This window comes from Rhinoraja longicauda, chromosome 6, assembly GCF_053455715.1.
Source record: "Rhinoraja longicauda isolate Sanriku21f chromosome 6, sRhiLon1.1, whole genome shotgun sequence".
NCBI lineage: Eukaryota > Metazoa > Chordata > Chondrichthyes > Rajiformes > Arhynchobatidae > Rhinoraja > Rhinoraja longicauda.
Genome location: NC_135958.1, coordinates 59,170,281 through 59,193,379, shown reverse-complemented (window position 1 = coordinate 59,193,379; position 23,099 = coordinate 59,170,281). Strand labels below are relative to the sequence as shown.

General features: G+C 42.9%; 1 protein-coding gene across 9 annotated transcripts in view; it reads right to left on the bottom strand.

The window, feature by feature from the left end:
- The window catches only part of rbfox3a (RNA binding fox-1 homolog 3a), a 1,329,152-nt gene that overhangs the window by 1,192,639 nt on the left and 113,414 nt on the right, over nucleotides 1-23,099 (bottom strand). The window lies entirely within an intron of this gene.

The following is a 23,099-nucleotide window of genomic DNA, read 5'->3' as shown; positions in this document are numbered from 1 at the left end:
ATTTTTATATACCCACAGGATGATGAGTGCCTGGCACGCACTGCCACAGGTGGTGGTTGAGGCAAGTGTAATATGGCATTGAAGAGGTTTTTAGATAGGCACATGGATATGCAGGGAATGGAGGGATATGGATGATGTGTAGATAAGAATTGGTCTGGGCATCATTGCGAGCTTAAAAGCCTGTTTCTGTGCTGTACTGTTCTGTGTTCATTGGGTCGGACTGCATCCATGGAGGGAATGGAGAGACACAGTTTTAGATTGGCACACCAGATGTGCAGTGCAAGTTTCTTTACACACAGAGGTTGGTGGGTGCGATAGAGATCTTGGTTTAACAACCTCTGGAAAAAGTTGCAAAAGAGTTTAATCCATTAGAACCAGATGGACTTTCAAGGATCTGCTTGAGCAGGCGTTTACCTACACCAATCACCACTACTTGCCCACCCATCCCGAAGGCTGAGAATTTCAACATTTAGACTTTAGAGATGCAGCGTGGAAACTGGGCCTTTGGCCCACCGGGTCCATGCCGACCAGCGATCCCCGTACACAAGTTCTATCCTCCACATTTTAGGGATAGATTTTTACAGAAGCCAAATAAACTCGAATCCGTATGTCTTTGGGACGTGGAAGGAAACTGGAGCACACGAAGAAAACACACACGGTGACAGGGAGAAAGTACACACTTCGTATGGACAGCACCCATAGTCAGAATCGAACCTGGGTATCTGGCACTGTAAGACAGCAACTCTACCGCCACGCCACTGTACCACTCCCCTTGAACTCCTTGTGGCTTTTACCAAGAGGTTTAAAGTTGTGAGGCAACTGACTTTGAAATAAAGTTACAGTGTAGAAAGCTCGTTAACGTGCCATTGCAACTTTCAACCTTCATTGCATGTTCTTGATAGATGACCGATAGCAGAGTAATTAGTTTTGGACCCAGACGTTCCGCCAACCAATGTGTGCCCATATGTGGAGTAATGAGCCACCATCAACACCATTAATATTACTTTATAGCCTATCTTGTTCCATTTGTTTCAATTTTCAGCCCTGGATTTGCAATAGGACCATAATGGGAATTTGAAGGGTGGCCCCCGATGCAAACAGGACAAAATTCCCTCGTTGGCTTAAATTTATGGCCCAATCAAATCCAGAGACTCCTTTAAAGGTCAACTTCCCACCCAGACTGTTTTGCAAGAAGGCTGTCCAGGAGATAGTGGCTGCGGGGATGAGGGATGGATTGCAGGCATCTACTGATGTGTAAATCCAGAAGACCAACCCTTGTCCACCTGTTGATCCCACAAACAACATGCTCGTCCGGAGGAATTTTCATCCGGCTCCCATTCACACTGGGGAGATCAGTATTCCAACTAACCCATGAATTACTTTGTAATCCTCACTGGAACAAGTTCCTAAGATGGATATCATGTTGCTGTGGTCATCAATTCATCTAGACTACACTACCAACATTGAAGAAACATTTAGATAGGGACACGGATAGGGTAGGTTTGGAGGGATTCGGGCCGGGTGGGACTAGTGTAGATGGGGCATGTTGGTCGGCATGGACAAGTCAGGCTGAAGGGTTGGTTTCCACGCTGTATGTTTCTATGACTCTATGGAGCAAGGATTACCCGATAAAGTACAGATGTATCTGGTGAGAAAAAGCCTTAATTGCAAGGGGTTCTTTTTATTTGTTGACGACCTAAATTGGACAATCCCATTACAATAGGTTAAATCTGCATCAGGGAACCTATGAGTTAAAAGATGGGATAGATGGAAGCTTTACCGCATGCATCCATGAGAGGTCGACAAGCTTTAGTTTTCATTTTAGTTTTAGTTTTAGAGATACAGCATGGAAGCAGGCCCTTTGGCCCACCGAGTCCACACTGTTCAACGATCACCCGTGCACAAGTTCTATCCTACTTGCTGGAGGCAATTTGGAGAAGCCAATTAAGCTGCAAACCCACACTACTTTGGAAAGTGAAAGGAAACCAGAGAAATACCACGCGGTCATAGGGAGAACGTACAATCTCCATACAGACAGCATCTGCAGTCAGGATCAAAGCCGGCTCTCTGGCTCTGTAAGGCAGCAGCTCTACTGCTCTGTGCCGACTTGATGAGTACCTCATCCATTTGCAGATCCCACCAGGTTAAATCTGCCCACCATAGATTCAAAGCAACCCAACAATCTGCTCATCCTGTTTATTTTAGCCTGAAGCACAGGATTAAACAATACCAATATTTTTTGCGCTTTAGATTTGGACACAAGATATCTGCATAATTAAAGCTAATTGAATAACAGGTAAAATATTCAATGCCTTTGTAAAATGTTCCTTCTAATTATATTGGATGAAGTATTTAATAATAAAAATAATCATTTTCTGAAATGTTCTCAATGATTCTGGAAATTAAATCATAAGAGGTTTTTGCTTGTTGTATTTTCATCAAAAATACCATTCATTAAAATAGATCAGAATACAGAAAGTATCATTCCCTCACTTAAAACGTTATCTTCCTTCTCATCTGTCAAGAGATTCAAATCTCTTCAAACTGACATAAGTCTGAAAGCAGTTTAAGATTAATTCTGATCAATAAGTCACGTTTGAAAGATTATCAAGAAAGTATTTGACACCTCCGGTAGTGGAGAGAACAAATGTTTGTGTCTCATTTCAGTACCAGTGAGCTGCACTATATTGTGGCATGCTTACACTCCGATGTAAATGGTGGATCTACGGAACTCGTGACTTAATTCAACTGATACATGTAATTCAACAGGCAAGACTAAGGAAGTCTTAAAACTGCCTTCCAGCTGCCCATCGATTCATAAGAAGTAATATTCCGAAAAACGGGTGACATTTATATGAAGGTAAGAGACCTCAGGGTGACAGGTGAGAAGGTGTCGCTGCATCCAAAAAGACTGATCAGAGTATTCCAAGGAAGCTTTCAGCCCGTGACCTGCGTGGGTTTTCTCCAAGATCTTCGGTTTCCTCCCACACTCCAAAGACGTACAGGTATGTAGGTTAATTGACTGGGTAAATGTAAAAAAATTGTCCCTAGTGGGTGTTGGATAGTGTTAATGTGCGGGGATCGCTGGGCAGCACGGACTTGGTGAGCCGAAAAGGCCTGTTTCCGCGCTGTATATATATGATATGATATGATATGATGATCGAACTATATAAAATGGTGAGGCATAGATAAGCTAGACAGTCAGAACCCTTCCCCCCCCAGATGGAAATGTCAAAGCATAGAGAGCATAACGTTTAGGTGAGAGGGGCAAAGTTTAAAGGAGACACAAAGAATGGTGGGTGCCTGGAATGTGCTGCAAAGGATGATGGTGATGTTTTGAGGCTTTCGGATAGGCACATGAATATGCTGGAAATGGAGGGATATGGATTGTGTGCAGGCAGAGGAGATTAATTTATCTAGGCATTATGCTTGGGACAGACATTTTGGGCCAAAGGGCCTGTTCCTGCACTGTACTGTTCTATGTTCTATAAATGAATACTGATGATCAAGAAATATATTTTAATTTGCATCTGATCAAATGAAAATGAAGCAGAAGTAGACAGATAAGATTAACCATAATGAGTGCATAACACGCACTGCAAAATGAGTAAACTTGGCCAAAGGAAACTTTAAGAATAAGTTTTAGTTTGTTTGTAGCTTCATTATTTCCTGAGCCAGACATTGGGAAAAGTTTGGACCATAGTTCCTGATATGTTGAACTCCAATTCTTGCCATTAACACAATATAATTGAGTTTGCCCCATACAAGTGAGGAATAATTTAATGATAAATACTTCAAAGGAGATTTCAAGGATGGCATCATAAAGTCAAACAATTTTTTTTTAAACGAAACCAGTGCTTTTTTTCCCATACGCAACCAGAAACAAGAAGGTGTCTGGGGTTTAGGATTATTATGGGCAATTTAGAGGGTACACGTCAAAAAAACATATTTTCATGAAGGGCAATTATCAATTGGGTTGAGTTGCTAAGATACTGAATTTAAGATTCACACTGTAGCAAGATTTTGGAAGCTGATCAGAAGTGATGGAGCCAATTTCATCGCCATCAACTATTCAAAAATTGACAATTTTATGCCTTTTTAAAAATGTGTTTTACCCATTATCAGCATATAAAAATGTATCAACTAATGGAATTTCAATTCCAACTGAAAAGAGTTATTGCACGTTCAATATTTTGTTAGTTGAATGATGGAGCAGCTGATCGCAGCCTTACATTTACCGCAGGAGTAAATCTTGCACCTCTCTTTTCTATTATCGGTGAGCACGTTTGTACACTAATGAGGATTTGTACAAAGCCAGATGGTCACTCACACATTGTAACTACCAGTTGGTGGAAAATACACTGTGTGGGAAGGAACTGCAGATGCTGGTTTAAACCGAAGATAGACACAAAAAGCTGGAGTAACTCAGCGGGACAGGCAGCATCTCTGGAGAAAAAGGAACAGGTGGCATTTTGTGTCAAGGCCCTTCTTCAGACTGAGAGTCTGGGGAAATGGAAACGAGAGATTTCGACGGTGATATCGAGAGATATGGAACAAATGAATGAATGAAAGATATGCAAAAAGTAACAATGATCATGTAAAGGTGGATCCCACAATGGTCTAGTGTTGGCTGTGGACTCGGTGCTAACGAATTATATAGACAGTGAAACTTAACAGGACGACAGTGAAAGTAGTATGGTGTAGCGACCATAGAGAGTGGTCCTAGATGTCGAACCCTCAGATTGGCCAGCAAGGTCACATGTGGGTGCGACCGTAGGGATTGGTCCAGGGAGTGAGACCGCTGATTGGACAGCGCCGTCACGTGTGGTTTTGGCGCCCAAAGTAGTCAGTTGAGAGACTCCTTCGAAGAGAACAGTTAGTTTTAATGGTTGTCTGTAATCGCGTTATGTAAACTTTGTGATCGAATATTGCTGTCGCAATAAACTTCTTCAACAAAGAACGAGCCTCCAGACTCGCCATAATGGCGACGGTGGGGGGGGGGGGTGGGGGGGGGCGGGGGTGGGGGGGGGGTGGGGGGGGGGTGGGGGGGGTTGGGGTGGGGGGGGGTGGGGGGGGTGGGGGGGGTGGGGTGGGGGTGGGGGTGGGGGGGAGGGATGGATAGAGAGGGAATGCAAGGGTTACTTTAAGTTAGAGAAATCAATATTCATACTGCTGGGTTGTAAACTTCCTTACGCTGAAGTTAGGAGAGGCAGGCTACCACCATTCAAGAGGAACGCCAACTGCCAATGGAGTGACCCTATATGCTCTATCCTCCAACCTTTCGCGTTTGTTCTGGTCACAGATATGTGGCGCTCAGACTGGTATTTGCATTATCTTAATTTCCGCAAATGCTTTGATAATTCCAAGCACTGCTTTGTTTTTTTCTCACATTGCAGTCAGTTGCGATTGCATTGATGGCAGCATCAGTCTCCACACAGCCAAGCTGATCTCATTTCGCTGCCAATAGCCTGTCAGGAGTGCTCCTACTAGTAATTAGATATCAGTCAAAGTTAAAAGTTGGCATGCCTTGAATTTCCTTTTGGCACATTATGAGTTGTTCTGGAATAAACATTGACTTGCAATTCAGAATCACAACCTTGTGGGATTGAAATGTGTAGGTGTGCGATCGGCTGTAGGTTTTGAGCTACCTGAACCACAATCTGCCAGTGCAACACAATGCAACACAAATGGCAGCAATATTGGGGACACAGATTCCTAAATTTAGCAGCACCAAAGAAGAATCTTTGGTTTGCACGAGGAGAGTCATAGAGTCATGGAGTCATACATCGTGGAAACAGGCCCATTGGCCCAACTTGCCCACACCGACCAACATATCCCATCTACACTAGTCCCACCTGTCTGCATATGTCCCATATCCCTCCAAACCTGTCCTATCCATGTACCTGTCTAATTGTTTCTTAAACATTGCAATGGTCCCTGCTTCAACTGCCTCCTCTGGCAACTCATTCCATATACCCACCACCCTTTGTGTGAAAACGTTATCCCTCAGATTCCTAGTAAATCTTAACGTGAATGGTTTAGTTTAGAGATATGGTATGGAAACAGGCCCTTCGGCCCACCCAGTCCGCTCCGACCAGCGATCACCCCGTACACCAGCACTATCCTACATACTAGAGCCAATTTACAATTTTTACCGAAGCCAATCAACCTACAAACCGTGCAGGTCTTTGGGATGCGAGAGGAAACTGGAGCATCCAGACAAAACCCACACAGTCACCGGGAGAACATTTAAATGCGGTGTTTTTGTGTGAATTTTGGCTGCAGTCGGTGTTTGCAAATAATAATTCCATTTGAACAGAGCGTCTCTTTTAAATGAAAGTAGGCAGGTGGGCTGTTCGGAAGAAACCACATTACAAACTGTGCTCTCCTGCCATTAAGTGTATTCCAAATGAAAAGGGAAGAATTGAATTAGTCTAAGTGATTAACCATACAGGGATATTATGACTCAGATGGGAACAGATTGACTTCGGAGTTCTCTTCACCTAACGACTGTGCCAGTATTTTAAACACCGCGGAGTCACCGCTGATCGTGTTGATTAATTTAAAGCTGTTAGACAGAGGATATTCTGCAACCATCAGTCACAGCTGCTGTCGCTCCACATCCCTGCCACACATCTGCTTCCAGCTCAATTAATCACCCGTCCACAACATGCAGCACATTTCTCACCGCGATCTGAAACATTCATTTTTCAACATTCTCCTGCTAAAGACAACCTTTAAGATCACTTAATTATCCAGTGTGAAGAAATGGCTGGTTAAACCACTGCAACTTCACACGTGGCAGCAGGAGGGATATAATCTTGCAGCTGTTACACACTCTGGCATTGTCGTTCACCAACTCCAAGCTTCAGTCCCTTGCATCGATAGTAACACGGCAAATTCAGAAGTATCCATTGTTAAGTTCACGTTCATATGGTTTAGGAGCAGAATTAGGCCATTTGACCCATCAAGTCTACACTGCCATTCAATCATGGCTTATCTATCTTTCCCTCCCAACCCCATTCTCCTGCCTTCTCCTCATATTATTTAACAATACCATTATTTTGTATGTTAGGCCACAAAAAATACTGTTTTGGAAACTGTCAGAGTCATACAGCACAAAAACGGACCTTTTGGCCCGATGTGCCCATGCCAACCAAGAATCCCCATCTACACTAGTCCCACCTGCCCACCTTTGGCCCACATCCCTCTGAACCTTTCCTATCTATCTGCCTGTCCAAATGTCTTTTAAATGTTTTGATAGCAACCTCCTCCAGCAGCTTGTTCCACCACACTCTGAGTGGAAAATATGCCCCTCAGGTTCCTGTTAATTTTTTCCCTTCTTAAACCCATGTCTTCTGGTTTTTGACTCCCCTACTCTGGATAAAAGACTGCATTCCCATTATAGATTCCCCATATGATTTAATACACCTCTATAAGATCACACTCAGCCACCTGTACTCCTAGCCTGCCAAAACTCTCCCTGTAACTCAGGTCCTTGAGTCCTGGCAACATCCTCGTAAATCATCTCTACAATCTTTCCAGCTTAAAGACAGTCAGATGGGAAAGAAGTGATGGAAAGAAAAAGTGTGTTTCTTTGCAGATAAAAGAGCAACATTTGATCAAAATCAGCTGGATTGAGAAGGCTACAATCAATGGGCATCATCTGATTGAATCTATTTTTGTGTGGTGTTGTTAAAGTGTCAAGTATTTTACAATAGACAATAGACAATAGGTGCAGGAGTAGGCCATTGGGCCCTTCGAGCCAGCACCACCATTCAATGTGATCATCGCTGATCATTCTCAATCGGTACCCTGTTCCTGCCTTCTCCCCATACCCCCTGACTCCGCTATCCTTAAGAGCTCTATCTAGCTCTCTCTTGAATGCATTCAGAGAATTGGCCTCCACTGCCTTCTGAGGCAGAGAATTCCATGGATTTACAACTCTCTGACTGAAAAGGTTTTTCCTCATCTCCGTTCTAAATGGCCTATCCCTTATTCTTAAACTGTGGCCCCTGGTTCTGGACTCCTCCAACATTGGGAACATGTTTACTGGCTCTAATGTGTCCAACCCCTTAAAAATCTTATATGTTTTGATAAGATCCCCTCTCATCCTTCGAAATTCCAGTGTATACAAGCCTAGTCGCTCTAGTCTTTCAACATATGACAGTCCCGCCATTCCGGGAATTAACCTAGTAAACCTACGCTGCATGCCCTCAATAGCAAGAATATCCTTCCTCAAATTTGGAGACCAAAACTGCACACAGTACTCCAGGTGCGGTCTCACTAGGGCCCTGTACAACTGCAGAAGGACCTCTTTGCTCCTATACTCAACTCCTCTTGTTATGAAGGCCAACATTCCATTAGATTTCTTCACTGCCTGCTGTACCTGCATGCTTCCTTTCAGTGACTGATGCACTAGGACACCCAGATCTCGTTGTACGCCCCTTTTCCTAACTTGACACCATTCAGATAATAATCTGTCTTCCTATTCTTATCACCAAAGTGGATAACCTCACACTTATCCACATTAAACTGCGTCTGCCATGTATCCGCCCACTCACACAACCTGTCCAAGTCATCCTGCAACCTCATAGCATCTTCCTCACAGTTCACACTACCACCCAGCTTTGTATCATCTGCAAATTTGCTGATGGTACTTTTAATCCCTTCATCCAAGTCATTAATGTACATTGTATTTTCTGAAGAAAAAAAGGCTGGAAATCTGGGAAAGATTGTTAACTTTTGTTGACTAACATCACAATGGATGAAGACCATGTCAATTCCTTCACTTGCCTGAAGAGAGATTCATGGCGAACATAATGGACAGGCAGATAGACATAGTGACAATAACACGAGGTAGTGGCCCAGAATGTAGCTAACAGACAAAATGCTGTATCCAACAATGGGTCATTATGTACTTCTGAGGTCACCTATTGCTGGTGTAGGAAGGAACTGCAGATGCTGGGTTACACTGAAGGCAGACACAAAATGCTGGAGTAACTCAGCAGGTCAGGCAGCATCTCTGGAGAAAAGGAATATGTAACATTTCAGGTTAAGACCCTTCTTCAGACTCCCTGGCCCTGATTTGCTCTGGCCTTATCTTGCCTCCAGTTTTTTCCCCCCCCTCTCACCCCTATGTTTCAGTCTGAAGTAGGGTTCCGACCCTATTCCTTTTCTCCAGAGATGCTGTCTGATCCACTGAGTTACTTCAGCATTTTGAGTCTATCTGCTGGGGGATCTCAGCAGGTCAGGCAGCATCTGTGGAGGGAATGGACAAACAACGTTTCATGTCCGGACCCTTCTGCAGACTGATGGAGTTATCATATCATATCATATCATATATATACAGCCGGAAACAGGCCTTTTCGGCCCTCCAAGTCCGTGCCGCCCAGCGATCCCCGCACATTAACACTATCCTACACCCACTAGGGACAATTTTTTTTTTTACATTTACCCAGCCAATTAACCTACATACCTGTACGTCTTTGGAGTTGGGGGAAGAGCTGGAAAAGAGAGGGCCGGGAGGAGGTGATGGGAGAGTTTAGAGGGTTTAGATAAGAGAGTTACAGCGTGGATACATGCCCTTCGGCCCACCGAGTTCCCGCCAACCAGCGATCCCCGTACATTAAGTTCTATCGTTTTCAGTATGGATAAATTACAGAAGCCAGTTAACCTGCAAACCTGCACGTCTTTGGAATGTGGGAGGATACTAGAGCACCTGAAGGAAACCCACTCTGTCAGGGGGAGAACGTACAGACTCTGTGGAACAGCACCCATAGTCAGGATCGAACCCGTGGCGTTGTAACCTCTGGCGTTGTAAAGCAGCAACTCTACCACTGCGTCACTGTGCCGGAGGAGGTGAAAGAAACATGGAAGTGTGAGAAGGTGGGAGAAATGTGTGTGTACTGAGAGTGCGGAGGGAGAAAACCCAAAATGCTGTTTAGTCCATCTCCCTCCATAGATGCTGCCTGACCCACTGAGTTCCTCCAGCACTTTGTCTTTCGCTCAAAATTCCAGCATCCGCAGTTCCTTGTTTCTCCTGCTTGCAGTTGTTTGGGAACAGTTCCACAGATCCCTGATTTACAATCAACGATCTCTCATGCCAGCTGAGCAGTCAATCAATTCTCACAGACTATAAACTGGGACAAAAAAAAAATGTTTAAACTGATAATAAAGATTAGAATATAATTTACATTGAAGAAAGAAACTTATTAAATAAATTTAATAACTTGTGCTTTTTGAAATATTAATGAGGGAACTGCACAGTCTACATTGTGTTAAATTAGTTTTTTCAAGCCAAATTGGTTTTTAAGCAATAACTTTAAGTAAAAAACTGCACGTCTTTGGAGTGTGGGAGGAAACCGGAGATCCCAGAGAAAACCCACGCAGGTCACAGGGCGAACGTTACAAACTCTTTGCAGACAGCACCTGTAGTCAGGATTAAACCCGAGTCTCTGGCTCTGTGAAACAGCAACTCTGCTGCTGCACCACCACTATGCCGCTTTGGTTCATTATTTCTATCGACTAGATGTTTCTCCCATTTCCTCTGCTGGTGTAGAAATATGTGCCTTTTATTTACGGTGGAACAGCCCGAGCCATCTGTACATGGAGAGTACAACATATCTTCAAGGTGTGTTTGTGTTATTGCCTTTGTGTTCCTGATGTTTCAGTCAATAATGTGACTTGTGCTCTGCTGTGAAGTGACATATTTCCCATATCCAACATTTCCTATAGGTTCAAGAGAGGCCTTAAATCAAAATCATACCTCGGTCGTGCTGAAATATTAGTATCAAGAGGCCATTTAGTCAATTGGACAGCCACATGGATCACACTGAAGTTAATGGAACCAATTTTCAGAGGAGTTCACAGTGCATTTACTAAAATATTGCGTGTTTGGCACAAGTGAGCAAGGATGGAGCTTTTCCTCACTACATATGAGGTAGAGGAATGGCAAATGGAGTTTAATTCAGATAGTGTGAGGTGTTGCATTTTGGAAAGTCAAATCAGGGCAGGTCTTTCAGGGCAGTGAACTGTAGGGCCCTTGGGAGTGTTGTGGAGCAGAAGGTTCCAGAAGCACAGGTACATTGTTCCCTGAAAGTCGTGTCGCAGCAAGATAGGGTGATGAAGGAGGCCTTTGGTACATTGGCCTCCATCAGTCAGAGAATAGAGTGTACAAGTTTTGACATGATGTTGCAGTTGTACAAGGTGTTGGTGAGGCCGCACCTGGAGTATTGTGTCCAGCTTTGATAAACCCGCTATAGGAAAGTTGCCAATAAGCTGGAGAGAGTCAGAGAAGATTTATGAGGATGTTGCCAGGATATGGAGAGATTGAGCAGGCTGGGACCTTGTTCTCCTGTAAGCAGGAAGCTGAGGGGTGATCTGGTGTAGAAAATCACGAGGGGCATAGATAGTCATATTCTCAGAGTAGAGGAATCAAGATCTAGAGGGCACAGGTTTTAGGTGAGAGGGAAAAGAGTGAATGGAAACCAGAGGGATGACTTTTTTGACACATATGGGTATATGGAACGAGCTGCCAGAGGAAGTAGTTGAGGAAGGTGCAATGACAAGATTTAAAATGCACTTGAACAGGTACGTGTAAAAGAAAGATTTTGAGGAATATAGGTCAGGCACAGGCAAATGGGACTAACGTAGATAGGGCATCTTGGCCAGCATGGACAAGGTGGGGCAAAGGGCCTGTGCTGTATGACCCGTGTGTCTGTAGCTTCCACTAAATGTGGCTGTACGTTCCACGTGAACTTTGTGGCAGAACTTCTCCCAGCTCAGTACTTCTAGATTCAGCACATATAATCACTGGTGCATAATTACGTGCTGGCACTGAACCACTGTTCCGGTACTTCTGTGCTCACGTCACCGTAGCTTCATGAGTCTTTGTGATCTGATGAGGCAGCAGCAGGGAACTGCGAATCTTCAGCATCCTAGACAGCCTCTGTACATTTATAGCGCAGGTTGAAGCTACATCAATAATACTTATGCATTCAGTCCACCATTCCGGTCTGGGTACCTAATATCGTCATTACAGATTTTGGTTATAGCGGACAAAATCTGTTGTAACCAAAGCATCTGTTTGTATCGAGTAAACTTTTATAAATTAATTTACAATGTATAAAGTATTATGTATTGTGTGTCTTTTCCTGTTTATTGTATGTCCTGTTTAGTGCATGTTTATTGGGTGTCCTTCCAATAATGGAGATATTCAGCCCTCACTTATTCACTTATAGCAGACAACTGGCAATAACAGACACCATTTTCCCCATCATGATCTATTACCTGTATTACTGATTATTGATTGTTGTATATTGATCCGTCCGTTATTGGCCCACAATGTCTGTGCCAAACACAACGCCTCATTAAACAGGTCTCATCTGCCTGTATATGACCCATATCCCTGTATTTCCTACACTTCCATGTGCCTGACCAAAAGCCTCTCAAATGCCACTATCGTATCTGCCTCCACCACCATACCTAGCCAATAAATAGACAATAGACAATAGGTGCAGGAGTAGGCCATTCGGCCCTTCGAGCCAGCACCACGATTCAATGTGATCATGGCTGATCATTCGCAAACAGTACCCCGTTCCTGCCTTCTCCCCATATTCCCTGACTCCGCTATCCTTAAGAGCTCTATCTAGCTCTCTCTTGAATGCATTCAGTGAATTGGCCTCCACTTCCTTCTGAGGCAGAGAATTCCACAGATCTATAACTCTCTGACTGAAAAAGTTTTTCCTCATCTCCGTTCAAAATGGCCTACCCCTTACTCTTAACATGTGGCCCCTGGTTCTGGACTCCCCTAACATTGGGAACATGTTTCCTGCCTCTAACGTGTCCAACCCCTTAATAATCTTATACGTTTCGATAAGATCCCCTTCTCATCCTTCTAAATTCCAGTGTATACAAACAAGCCTAGCCGCTCCAGTCTTTCAACATTTGACAGTCCCGCCATTCCAGGAAATAAACCTAGTAAACCTACGCTGCACGCCCTCAATAGCAAGAATATCCTTCCTCAAATTTGGAGACCAACACTGCACACAGTACTGCAGGTGCTGTCTCACTATGGCCCTGTACAACTGCAGAAGGACCTCTTTGCTCCTATACTCAACTCCTCTTGTTATGAAGGCCAATATTCCATTGGCTTTCTTCACTGCCTGCTGTACCTGCATGCTTCCTTTCAGTGACTGATACACTTGGACACCCAGATCTCGTTGTACGCCCCCTTTTCCTAACTTGACACCATTCAGATAATAATCTGCCTTCCTATTCTTACCACCAAAGTGGATAACCTCACACTTATCCACATTAAACTGCATCTGCCATGCATCCGCCCACTCACATAACCTGTCCAAGTCACCCTGCAACCTCATAGCATCTTCCTCACAGTTCACACTACCACCCAGCTTTGTATCATCTGCAAATTTGCTAATGGTACTTTTAATCCCTTCATCCAAGTCATTAATGTATATTGTAAATAGCTGCGGTCCCAGCACCGAGCCTTGCGGTACCCCACGAGTCACTGCCTGCCATTCAGAAAGGGACCCATTTATCCCCACTCTTGGCTTTCTGTCTGCCAACCAATTTTCTATCCATGTCAGTACCCTACCTCCAATACCATGTCCTCTAATTTTGCCCATTAATCTCCAATGTGGGACCTTGTCGAAGGCTTTCTGAAAGTTGAGGTACACCACATCCACCGGCTCTCCCCTGTCAATTTTCCTAGTTACATCCTCAAAGAATTCCAGAAGATTAGTCAAGCATGATTTCCCCTTCGTAAATCCATGCTCACTCGGAACGATCCCGTTACTGCTATCCAAATGCTCCGCAATTTCGTCTTTTATAATTGACTCCAGCATCTTCCGTGGGGAAGATGCTGGAGTCAATTATAAAAGACGAAATTGTCAGACTGACTGGTCTATAATTTCACATTTTCTCTCTCCCTCCTTTCTTAAAAAGTGGGATAACATTAGCTACCCTCCAATCCACAGGAACTGATCCTGAATCTATAGAACATTGGAAAATTATCACCAATGCGTCCACAATTTCTAGAGCCACATCCATAAGTACCCTGGGATGCAGACCATCAGGCCCTGGGGATTTATCAGCCTTCAGTCCCATCAGTCTACCTAACACCATTTCCTGCCAAATGTGAATCTCCTTCAGTTCCTTCCTCCCTAGGATCTCTGGCCACTAGAACATCTGGGAGATTGTTTGTATCTTCCTTAGTGAAGACAGATGCAAAGTACCGGTTCAACTCCTCTGCCATTTCTTTGTTCCCCATAATAAATTCCCCTAGTTCTGTCTTCAAGGGACCCACATTTGCATTGACTATTTTTTTCCTCTTCACATACCTAAAAAAGCTTTTACTATCCTCCTTTATATTATTGGCTAGTTTACCCTTGTACCTCATCTTTTCTCCCCGTATTGCCTTTTTAGTTATCTTCTGTTGCTCTTTAAAAGAGTCCCAATCCTCTGGCTTCCCACTCTTCTTTGCTATGTTATACTTCTTCTCTTTTATTTTTATGCTGTCCTTGACTTCCCTTGTCAGCCACGGGTGCCTCTTACTCCCCTTAGAATCTTTCCTCCTCTTTGGGATAAATTGATCCTGCAACTTCTGCATTGTTCCCAGGAATACCTGCCATTGCTGTTCCATCATCTTCCCTGCTAGGGCCTCCTTCCAGTCAAATCTGGCCAGCTCCTGCCTCATGCCTCTGTAATCCCCTTTGCTATACTGTAATACTGACACTTCCGATTTTCCCTTCTCCCTCTCAATTTGTTGAGTAAAACTTATCATATTATGATCACTGCCTCCTAATGGCTCTTTTACCTTGAGTCCCCTTATCAGATCAGGTTCATTACACAACAGTAAATCCAGAATTGCCTTCTCCCTGGTAGGCTCCAGTACAAGCTGTCCTAAGAATCCATCTCGGAGGCACTCCACAAACTCTCTTTCCTGGGGTCCATTACCAACCTGATTTTCCCAGTCTACCTGCATGTTGAAATCTCTCATAACCACCGTAGCATTACATTTGCGACATGCCAATTTTAGCTCTTGATTCAACTTACACCCTATGTCGAGGCTACTGTTTGGGGGCCTGTAGATAACTCCCATTAAGGTCTTTTTACCCTTGCAATCCTCATTTCTATCCATACTGATTCTACATCTCCTGATTCTGTCACCCCTTGCAAAGGAGTGAATATCATTCCTTACCAACAGAGCGATCCCACCCCCTCTGCCCACCTGTCTGTCTTTTCTATACATTGTGTACCCCTGAATATTCGGTTCCCAGCCCTGGTCCTCTTGTAGCCATGTCTCTGTGATTCCCACAACATCATACTTGCCAATGTCTAACTGAGCCTCAAGCTCATCCACTTTATTTTTTATACTTCGCGCATTTAAATACAACACTTTAACTTTGGTATTCACCTCCCCTCTCACACCAGTCACAATTAGCCCTGAAATCACCAAAAAATAAACAACACATTTAAACTAAAATAGGACTCAATGCACCAATAAACTCAAAAATAAATTTAGTGTCTCCATAATACAGACAGGTTTGTAGGTTAATTGGCTTGGTATAAATTTAAAAATTGTCCCACGTGTGTGTAGGGTAGTGTTAATTTTTGGGGATCGCTGGTTGGTGCTGACTCAGTGGGCCGTAGGACCAGTTTCCGCGCTGTATCTCTAAATTAAACTAAAACTAATAATGTATAACTAAATTGAGAATGAAAAATATAACCACATTACAAAATAGTTCTTTGAATGCCACATTATTACTAACTTGAAATAGATATTTGCCCCTTCCCTTGTTACAATTGTTTAATATTTGCAATATCCACATCCTTAACGCACAATGGATCATTGCTTCTATAAAAGACACATTGTTTACACAGAGTTTTGTTGGTGTCAAAGAAGTGGGTTTCTCGGATGTTAATTTGCTGCCCAATTTATATGAATAAAAACTGAAGAATCCAAAATCAAAGTAGGAGGAATATATTTACTCTATCAGTGTCATTGGCAGTTTTAGTAAATGTATTTCCGAGGTGATATTCGATTCTATCTTGTGATTAGATTGTACAATAATTAAATTAATGGCAAACAAGTGCCGAAGAACAGCAGGCATTGCACTGTATAGCAATTAGTTGAATAATCTTTTAGTTTAGTAAAAGAGGAGGTGCAGTTGTGCAATCAGCTAAGCATATGAATAATTCAGATTTATTATAAATGTTAATTAGGCCAAATTATATATTTATTACACAGACCATAATTCATACAAAGTAAACCAATGAATACTCCAGGCATTTTATCTCCCAAACATCTCACAAACTATTTAGTTATTTACAATTAACCATGATTTCTTCACTAGCAATTCCCCAAACAGTCAAATAAAGCTTCAGAACGTGAAGCCACCTTTGTTTCTTTGCAACAGCACCATTCCCATTGTGCAAGCACAAAAAAGAGAATCTTTTCATATCCTTAATTTAGGTGTACTTTTGCCTTCCCTGTGGGAGGGGTAGGCATTGTGATGGACCATAGTACGATTTCCCAGTCATCGAGCAATAGCATCACACAGCACAGAAAGAGGCCCTTGGGTCCTACTCATCCATGCTGACCAAGATGCCCCATCTAAGCCAATTCCATTTGCTCGTGTTTGACCCATATCTCTCCGAGTTTTCCTATCCATGTTCCTGTACGAATGTCCTTGCAATGCTGTTATAGTACCTGCCTCAACTACCTCCTCTGGTAAAATGTGTAGGAAGGAACTGCAGATGCTGGTTTACACCAAAGATAGATACAAAAAGCTGGAGTAACTTAACGGGTCAGGTAGCATTTCTGGAGAAAAGGAAGGGTCTCGACCTGAAACGTCACCTATTACTTTTCTCCAGAGATGCTGCCTGACCTGCTGAGTTACTCCAGCTTTTTGTGTCTACCTTCTGTGTAATACCAAGGTGAGGTCTGCTGTATGACTTTACCAGATTGAACACAAAAACAAAGAATTTCACTGTACCTGGTACATGTGATGATAAACTATCATTGGATCATTGAAGCTTCTCTGGGTCACTGGCCAGATGGTAATTAGTGCAGCTTTCTCTGCACCCAAATTATCTGCTTTACATTCCATCTCAAAAACTATCCTCACAGCATCAGTGTGGCACTTCTATTTCTGCCAGCATTTTGCACCACAACCTCACTGAGTTATGGTATCAATTTTTTCTAACTTATAGAGTGTTAGAAACCGCGAAACCTACAAAAAACCCATTCAGTCCATCATCACACATTGACGCGATTTCTTCTAATCCAATTTCTCGTCTCTGACCGTCAGAAGAAGGGTCCCATTCCAAAACCGCCTGTCCATTCCTTCCACAGATGCTACCTGACCCACCGCTTTCCTCCAGCACAAGATTCTAGCATCTGCAGCTTCAAGGAGCCTTCTCCTCCTTCTCCATGTGCCAAACTATTTAACCTTCAATATTAACTAATCCTTTCTCAAATATAGTAATTAGCAACTTGGCACCCTTTATCATTAGACACCAGATTTTAAAAATGTTTAATCTTCATGGAATAAAGCTAGTTTTTAAGTCACTTTATATTCTTATTATCATTCTAATCCTGATACCTCCTCTGGCACTTTGTTCCCTATACTCACCACCTTCTGAATGAAAAGTCAAAGAAAAGGATCAAAAGATTCTGAAGCAGATTCTTCTTTGTTTGCACAAATATCTTATTTACCTGTGATATTAGTCCATGCGGGCATCGCATTATTTGCAGCTCCCTACGATATCCTGCTTTGTTTAATCCGGTGATATGCAAATGTGTATCTTGGGCATCAAAGTCACTTTCGTTATGGCAATCAAGAATATTATTGGAATTAATTTGACGTGCCTTTGCAGGCATTTTCTTTTGTTTCAAATTGTTAACATTTTGATGTTACCATTCCTTTTCTTTGTGAATTTAGTGTTTAGAGCTCAAAAATAGTGATCTTAAAGTGCAGTCTTTTGTCCAAAAAGCAGAGCAAAATGCTGGAGGAACTCAGCCAGTGAGACGGCATCTGTGGTGGGAATGGACAGGTAACGATTTGTGGTGGGATGTATTCCACGGATTGGAGTCGGGGGGAGAAAGCTGGAAGGAGAGAGGTGGGGGCAGGACAATGACTGGCAAGTGATGGGTGGATACAGATGGAGGTTTAATTTGTAGATGGGTAAAGTAAATGACCAAGGCTGGAGGTGACAATAATAATAACTTTATTTATATAGCACTTTTCATGCTATTGAATGCAGCCCAAAGTGCTTTCCACAAAAACAAACACAGGTCTAAACAAAAATACATTTTAAAACAGTAAGGGCACAGGCAGTTAATAGCATACAAAGCACAGATTTATATACAAATATAAAATGTAAAATTGAAAGTGTAAAAGGGCAAAGGAAGTAAAATCAGTTAAAAGCTTGATTAAAAAGATATGTTTTTAGCTGCCGTTTAAAAATGTCAACTGAGTGGGCGTCTCTCACAGCCCTGGGAAGGGTATTCCACAGCTTGGGGGCGTAATTGAAAAAGGCTGCTTCACCAATTTTCCTACTGGTACGGCATTGAGTGGCTAACATGCCAGCATCAGAACACCTGAGCGCCCTAGTAGGGGGCATAAGAAAGGAGGGACTCTACAAGATATGCTGCTCCTAAGCCATTTATGGCTTTATATACAAGAAGGAGGACTTTATAGTCTATCCTAGATCTCACAGGGAGCCAATGGAGGGAGTGTAATACTGGGGTGATTTGTTCCCTTTTCTTGGTATTTGTTAAAAGCCGGGCTGCAGCATTTTGAATGAGCTGTAACCTGTTGGTGGATTTTGAAGGCAGACCGGTAATTAAGGCATTACAGTAATCAAGTCTGCTAGATATGAAAGCAAGTAGGAGTTATTTTACAGTCATGTTGAGTTAAGAGAGGCCGTACTTCAGCAATATTTCTGAGGTGATAGAAAGCACACTTTGTTACTTTATTTATGTGAGATTTAAAATTAAGATCATTGTCAATTATTACCCCCAGGCTTGTGACTTCTTGTTTGACATAGGCAGTCAAATTTCCCAGTTTACCGAGTAACATCTCTCTCTTGGGTTTTGATCCAAGTAATAACATTTCTGTCTTGTCATCGTTGAGTTTAAGAAAGTTGGCATTCATCCATTTTGTTTAATGGAAAATAGGCAGGCGGTCAAAGAACTTAAGGCATTTGCATCAGTGGGTTCGACAGAGGTATAACTGAGTGTCATCGGCATAACAGAAAATTTACATTATGCTACCTGATAAAAGGAGCCAAAAGGGTTCAGATAAGGAAAGAAGCGGAGGAGTGAAATGTAAAGCTGGCGGGAGAGATATTGCTGAAATGGGACAGGAGCAGGGGGAAGTTGGGGGGATAGAAGGGAAATGACTCGGGAAGAAGAGATGAGCATACAGAGGCGGGGAAAGGAGCAAGGTGACCGGGTATAATATTCGTCCAAGGAAAGGGGAAAGGAGAAATGCATTTCAGTTATAATTAGGGCCTTTGATTTTCAAATTACACATAATGTGGAAACTTTGCTTGGAGATAATGGTTTGATCTGTTTTTAAAAAACCCTCAACAATTTTCTTAAAAAAAGAATGGGCGACAGTAAATAGCAAATTTTCACATTGTTTTGGAATTCCCTTGTTGCACAAAAAGAAATCAAGAGCCAACTCCTTTGCCATTTATCACTATAATACCAGAATAAATCCACTTATATTAATGGCTCATCTGCTGGCTTAGAAGTGCCCCTCTGTCAGAACCACCAGAAAGCTGGGACATTAGTCCCGCCAGCTCCCCCACTTTTCTGCATTAGACCCACTCCATTGCCACTTATTGAAGCAGTACGTCTGAAAAAAACCCACTAGAGAGTCCGTCTCGATAAATCTGCAACGATTGGGGCCATTAGGAGTTGAGCCAGTGATGAAATATAACACAAACGTTACCAGAGCAACGCTGTGTCATTCTTTCAACGGGATCCTAAAAACGCAAACACCCTCTTGGCTTGCCTTTTTTTTTAACATGATGAACAACCTTTAGACAGATGATGGGCAACAAAGACTTTGCAAACAGCAAACATTTGCTGGTAATCACCTCAGGTGTTCAGATTAATCCCAAATTCACCTTGATTAGTGCGGGTGTCGGGTTTATGGGGTGAAGGCAGGAGAATGGGGTCAAGGGGGAAGGACAGATCAGCCTTGATTGAATGGCTGAGTAGACTTGATGGGACAAATGGCCTAACTCAGCTCCCAGAACTTGAGAGATTTTGAACAAGTGAAAGGCATGGCTAAATTCGAATTCCACCTGATTAGTGGTACCACCCTTTCACTGTACCACCATCAGTGAGAATTTAGACTTATTTATATTACAAAAGGTAATTTTAAGAAAATAGAAGACTATTTCATACATTTGTTTCCAGATTCTGTACATCAACACATTTGTATCCCCACTAAGGGTTCAACCCAAACAAATTGCCATGGAAACATAAGCGGACCATCCAAATCTTGAACATGCTTCATTGGTCTCTTCGATCATGGCCATCAGTTTCTTGCCCTCTGTTATCAGGCTTCTGACTAGTCCTTCCATAAGCAAGGGTGCTATTTTCACTGAACTTTTTCCATTCAGAGAATGACCTCTTCAAGCGAGTAGGATTCATTTGAAGAGGGAATTTCTCCATTCCTCAGTTGTATACCATGGCTGGTATAAAACTGACAAACTGTCTCAGGATGTTAATGTTGTGTAAAACACAAAGTGCTGGAAGAACTCAACGGGGCAGGCAGCATCTGTGCAGGGAGTGGACAGATGACCTTTTAGGCCAGGACCCTTCAGTCTGAAAAAGGGTACCAACCCGAAAAATCATCTGTCCATTTCCTCCACAGATGCGGCCGGACCGGTTGAGTTCTTCCAGCACTTTGTGTTTTGCTCAGGGTCCCAGCATCCACAGTCTCTTGTTTCCCACTATGTCCTGGACACACAAATGTACACATTGCTGCTCAGATATTTTGCACTAATATAGGGGTTTAAGTTTATTTAACTTATTTTGTTTATTGTGTTATCTAAGGTGGAAGGGGAAAGATTAATAGGAACCCAAGGGGCAATGTTTTTTTTACACAAAGGGTGCTAGGTATATGGAATGAGCTATCAGAGCAGGTAATTGAGGAAGGTACTATAGACAATAGACAATAAACAATAGGTGCAGGAGGAGGCCATTCGGCCCTTCGAGCCAGCACCGCCATTCAATGTGATCATGGCTGATCATTCTCAATCAGTACCCCGTTCCTGCCTTCTCCCCATACCCCCTGACTCCGCTATCCTTAAGAGCTCTATCCAGCTCTCTCTTGAATGCTATAACAACATTAAAAAACATTTGGATGGATACATGGACTGGGAAGACAGACGGATATGGACCAAATGCAAGCAGGACTAGTGTAGGTGGGGCATGTTGGTCGGTGTGGGCAAGTTGGGCCAAAGGGCCTGTTTTCACGCTCTACGAGTACTCTACAATGACTCGATGAGTACTGTGTTTACATACCTGTTATGCTGATGCAAGTAAGAATCTCATTATTCCAATTAAACACTCTTGACCTCGTCAGCTGTTTCTTTTTTATTTCAAATCATTGATTTCAGACCACTGAATTTTTTTGTGCATTGAGCATTTGAATTCATTTAAAAAATCATATGGAAATAAGAGTAACCAGGTTTCAGTACATGGTGCACAGCAATGCTACTAAACTGCCCAAAACAATCAACTGCTTTCACCACCTTTACTTAATCCAAAGTAGTTCAATAGACTGACCAAGATGCCTGGGCAGTCAAGAGACAGAGGGGCCAGCAAGTTCCCTCAAGATCTTCAGTGGCACAGCAGTGGAGTTGCTGCCTCACAACGCCAGAGACCCGGGTTTGATTCTCAGGTGCTGACTATGTGGCGTTTGCATGTTCTCCCTGTGACATGCGTGGGTTTTCTCCATTTTCCCCCATTTCCATCCACACTCCAAAGGCGTGCATATCTGTAGGTTTCTGTAAATTGTCCATAGCGTGTAGGATAGTCTAGCATTGGTCAGCGTGGACTCGTGGGCCGAAGGACTTATTTCCGTGCTGTATCTCCAAACTGAACTCAACCTTCAGTATTGGATAGACAACGGCCATTTTCCAAAAGACAATTTCATATAGAAATCTTCAAGGCGTCTGAAGTGATGCGGGCTCAGGTTCAATGCAATCAGAAAACCTCTCAACACCTGGAGAGAAACGATGTAGGAAGTGGACAACAGGCCATAATCAGAGAGGATTACCCTAAGGGTTAGAGCTGACCAGAAGTGGCTAAGAAGAGATGAAAGAGTAAATAACAAGAGAGAGAAAAACACTTCAAGGTTCATAGATGATAATCCACACCTTTTATAATTTGGGCCTAGGATGTATGTCCGCTATATCAGCGGGAAGGACTATCACTCAAGATTTGGACTCCAGCCACTCAGCGTGTGCAATATGGCAAAGGAACTGAAGTGCTTTGCCACTTAAACCATCCCCTTTTGAGACAGATGGTTTTTTGTATTGATCGAGATTGTGTTTTAACCAGACATCATACTTTTGTTAGACACAAAATCCTGGACTAACTCAGCAGATCAGGCAGCATCTCGGGAGAACATGGATAGGTGACGTTTCGGGTCGGGGGTGATCACCCAATTGTCAGAAGATTGTTCTTCAGACATACAAAAAGGTTTTCCCGCACCTGTAGTTTCACTGTCTGTATAACTCATTACCACCTATCCTACAGCCAGCGATGGACCATTATGGGCTCCACCTTTCCTTGATCATTGCTTTTTGCATATCTTTTAGTAATTTGTTCTATGCACCATCTATATTTCTCATTCCCCTTTCCCCTGATTCTCAGTCTGAAGTGTCTTGACCCGATATGTCACCTATTCCTTTTCTCCAGAGATGCTGCCTGACCCGCTGAGTTACTCTAGTTTGTGTCAATCCATCTTCAGTTTAAACCAACCTCTGCAGCACCTTCCTACACATTGAACCTAATACCTACCAGGTTCTCCCTTTCTCCTCCT